This window comes from Mastomys coucha, unplaced genomic scaffold, assembly GCF_008632895.1.
Source record: "Mastomys coucha isolate ucsf_1 unplaced genomic scaffold, UCSF_Mcou_1 pScaffold3, whole genome shotgun sequence".
In the NCBI taxonomy this organism is placed as follows: domain Eukaryota; kingdom Metazoa; phylum Chordata; class Mammalia; order Rodentia; family Muridae; genus Mastomys; species Mastomys coucha.
This window is the reverse complement of record NW_022196909.1, coordinates 48,122,114-48,126,710: the sequence shown is the minus strand read 5'-3', so window position 1 is coordinate 48,126,710 and position 4,597 is coordinate 48,122,114.

Below are 4,597 nucleotides of genomic sequence, written 5' to 3'. Positions count from 1 at the left end.
CCATCTCTTCCCAAGCCTCGGGCAAGGAGGAGTGCGACAGGAACCCGAGACTGAGGCCTGACTGCTAGGGAAAGGAGCGCCTGTTGTCCTCGATCAGATGTCCCTCCAGCAAGGAGTGGGCCCTCTGGGTCTTAAGGGGATGACACCCACATGCAGTTTCCCAAGCATCAGGTCCTCAGGTGATGTTGTCATCTTACAGGTAAAGAATCCTAGGTGCCAGGGATTAAGTGGCTCGGCACTAGATCCTCTCCCTGTCAGAGGCCTCAAACTTCCTTTGCAGGTCCCAAGCTATCCTCAGCTATGTTCAGCAGTGTCTGCTGGAGCAGACTTACATGGGATCTGAGGTGCTGCTGGGACCACAAGGTGTGGATTTGGCGGGGGAGGGGGGGCGGGGTTCTGCAGGGAGACATTCAGTGAGCCTCCACTTCATGCCAAGCGTCACACTGACCTGTGAGTCTCCACCCGTGAGAGGCCCAGATACCCAGGGAGTAATAAGGGGAGCTGAGGACCAGTGCCGGGACTGAGTCCAGCCTGGCCTGCTCTCCCTGGCCAAGGCTACCCCATAGCACCCTGGGTAGAAGGGTGTGAGGGACAGGGAGAGTGACTGGAAAGAGGGCAAAGACTGGGCTGCTGCCACAGAAGACAGAAAGCTGAGAAAAGCAAGACGACAGCCATGTCAGCCCCATGCTGACCGCTGTCCGACGCTGCTTCCTGGTACCATCACGGCCATCGATGCCTCCGGATCCTGAGGTCCTCGAGAACACCCCCTTTTAGAAGCACCCTCTTTATTAAGATCAGTCAGCGTTCAGGAAATACAAGAAGGCAGGCTGGCAAACCCTGTTACCAAGGAAGCAGGGAGCTAGCAACTGGCACTCAAGTGGCCACAGGGCACACACCTGGGCCTGCACAGCCAAGCCTGGGCAGGAAGGGATCGCAGTTGGCTGGCAGTCTCTCTGCTACCACACTGCCTCAGAAGCCCATCAACCCCACTGGCCTCAAACAGAGGACCTAGGACCGGAGCTGTCCGGGGCTCAGGAATGCCATTGCTGTCATCTCTGCTAAGATCGATCACTTGGGATCTTGTCATGTTGGAGCCCCACCGGCTCACTCGTGCCTCTGTGTGCACACCCACATAGATATGCAGACGGGTCCACGTATGTCTGCATGTCCGTGCACATTAGTGAGTGCACACATGTGTACCTGTGCACGGGTGCTCATGTGTGGTGAGTGTGGGTGTATGCCTGCTGTGGGTTCACACCTGAGTGTGTGGGTGTGAGTGTGTGTGTGCATACTTGGGTGACATGTCTGTAGAGAGACGAAGTTGTGGGTACTGCTTGTCTTCTTGCCCCTGCCCTGGAACTGGCTGGGTGAGGAAGCTGCACCCACCTCCCCTGGGAGGACTTCTCCCAAAGGTGCTGACAAGCTGGGAGGGAACTAGCAGTTCATTTAAATGCAAATGACTGAAATCCAACTTTCTTTATCAAAATGCAAATGGTGCTTCAGTCCCTGGCACCTTCTGAGCACCCAAGTCAGGGTGCACCACCCGGAACCGGAACCGGAACCGGAACCGAATCGAGACCGGAGGCAGCCGGAGCACCCACAGGGTGAAGAGTCCCCCTCAAAGACCTTGAAAAGAAAGGCGACCAGAGATGGCAGTGAGACCCTGAGACAGGAACTGGTGTGGGAGGGGAGCATGACCCCGACAAAGTTGGAAGTGCCAGGCTATCTGGGCTCTCTGCTCGGCTCGGGTGAGGCAGCGTGGTGCCCTCCGCTCTCTCTGGCTTGAGGGAGCCCAGCTTCAGCAACCCAACCCTCCGCAGGGCTCAGGCCAGGCGCCCGTCAGCTCCACTGAGAGACCATGAACGGCAGCAGGCCATGTGCTCTTCCCTAAAGCCAAATGCCCCGGTGTGGGGCCACATCATGTACTGGAAGGGTAGCTTTCTTCACGTGGCTACTATGAACAACAAACAGACTTTTTCCAATCTATTCAGTGGCAGAGGGGACCTCTGCGAAATCGACTCTACCAGTCGAGCCCTGGGGGCGGGGCTAAGGCCCCAGGATCCTCCCAGCGGCTCTGCGTCTTGCTCTCACCTCTTACTCTCATTCCTGCTTCCATGTCTTGGGGCTTCGCTCACCCCACCCCTTTCTCCACTACCCCACACCCAAATATCCCTCTTCTGTGGATCCCCCCAGCTGGTTTCTTGGAGCCAGGCTGCTGCTGCTGGAAGGGAGCTCCGGAAGGGTGGTGGGCCAGGCTCCCGCGCTGGGAGGGGGCGGCACGTGCCCGGCGCCTGAGCTCGGGGGAGGGTCGCGCAGCTTCGCTTCCATCTGCCTCGCTCCTAATATAGGTTGCAGCAGCCACAAGGAGGAGCCCCAGCGGGGGAAGCGGAGGCAGCTCAGAGTGGAGGTGACGAGGCTGCCTGCGTTCTTCCACACCGTCTGTCTGTCACCCCGGGGCGGGTGGCATCCCCGAAGCTGTGCGGCTGAGGTACAAGAGGTCACCTTGACGTGCCTGGGGGTCTCCATACCTTGGCTAGCTATGTGTGGCCTCTCCAGCGCAAGTTGGTGGCCAGGGCTCGAGCCCCACTAAATCACCTACCGGAGGGGTTCATTTTTGTAACACCCACAGACCACTCAGCCAGAGCACAGCCCCCGGGGGGGTCCTAGCTACAGTTCCCCCCCCCCGGGTTCTGCACTGCTCCCTGCGGGTATGTGTGGGGAGCTCCTAGCTCTCTACCTGGGCGCCCTGGAAGGAGGACACACTGGGCCAAACTTCAGGTTGCCTGTGTTGCTCTAGCCGATTTAGAACCTAGTATCCACTCCATCCAGAAAATGGGGTGCCTCCACTATCAGAGCTGAGCCTCCCTCATCAGACCAGGTCATGGGAGGCTGCGCCTCTCCCCTCGTGTGTGATCTCGCTGGGAGCTCTGTGACGGGAGCGTCTAGAAAGATCTTCCCAGATGGACCCTGGGTTGTACAACAAGAGTAAACACAGGCGAGCTGCTGGGCCCTGCACCGAGGCACCGCTCTGTCCAGACAACACTCTGAGCCATGAGTCCCCTGCCTGGCCACTGGGCTGAGGGACTGGGCACTGCACAGGAACCTCCCCCACCCTAGGTTCTGTGGGAGAGAAGGTAGAGCACCGGGGGGCAAGCAGATGGCTCCCTGTGGTCCTTTCCTAAGTCTGGGGGACTGGACGGGATAGGGTGACAGATCTCCTTTGGTTCGGTGGTCCTTGGCACCGACCTATGGAAACAGTTCTTTCCTGCCCCAAAGGATCCCAATAGCACACATGGGCACTCAGAAGGAAGCAATCAGGAGGAGGCAATCGAGAGTTTTATTTTTGAGACATGCCTTCATGTAGCCCAGGCTGGCTCCATATAGCCCAGGCTAGCCTCAGACTCACTCTGTCCCTGAGTACAATCTTGAACTTCTGACAGTCCAGGCTGCTCTTCTCGAGTGTTAGGATTACCGGTGTTTGTGGTGCTGGGTGCTGAAGCTCAGGCTCTGTACCAACTTTGTCCCAGGCAGTCTCACAACCCCAGCCCTCGGGAGACACCTTCTCCACAAGGCAGCCAACAGCGCGTGAGTAGCATCAGTCACACAGAGAGGCGAGAGCATAGTTGCCACTGAGCATAGTCTATGAGCCCACTCCATAGACGGGGCAGCCTCAGTCAGTCAGGATGGCGACTCTACGAAATCTCCAGCTAAGAAGATGGACAGCCTCTGCTCCTGCCACAGCACGGTGTCCCTGGGACTTAGTCATCCTTCAGTGGGGAGGAGCAGGGGCTGTTACCCCTCAATTGCTGCGATCAGACACCACGGCCAGCTTATGAAAGAAAGAACTTACTGGGGGCTTATAGTTACAGACCTGTAGCCCAGGCTGGCTTCACGTAGCCCGGGCTAGCCTCAGACTTACTCTGTGCCTGAATGTGATCTTGAACTTCTGATACTCTGGGCTGCTCTTCTCGAGTGTGGCGCTGGGTTGTTGAAGTTCAGGCTTCATGACCACGGTGGTTGGGAGCCTAGTAGCAGACAGACTGGTGTGGCTCTGGAACAGTCGCTGGAGCTCCCTTCTTAAGACAAACTATGGGGCAGAGAGAGCTAAATGGGCATAGTGTGGGCTTTTGAAACCCCAGGTCTCACCCCCAGGGACACACCTCCTCCAACAAGGCCACACCCCCTAATCCTTCCCAAACAGTTCAACTAACTAGCAACCAGGCGTCCGGACATAGGAGCCCACTGGGGCCACACTCCAACCACTTTTCTTGGTTTATGTGCAAGCCCAGTGTGCACACCCACCAAGTTGCTTATGAAGCAATCCCTGAGCCTAGTGAGTGAGTGAGACACAGGACGCAAGCAATTTGCCACAGTCCCTCAGCACACCAGCAGTGGGCTAAGCTCAGACCCACAGTTCCTCAGGACACAGGTGTTTGGGCTAGCCTCAGACCCACAGTTCCTCAGGACACAGGTGTTTGGGCTAGCCTCAGACCCAAAGTTCCCTCAGGACACAGGTGGTTGGGCTAAGCTCAGGAAAGAATGCTGGCTGCATTACTAACTGCCCTTCTGCCCTGGTGGGGCCGTGCCAGCTACAGCC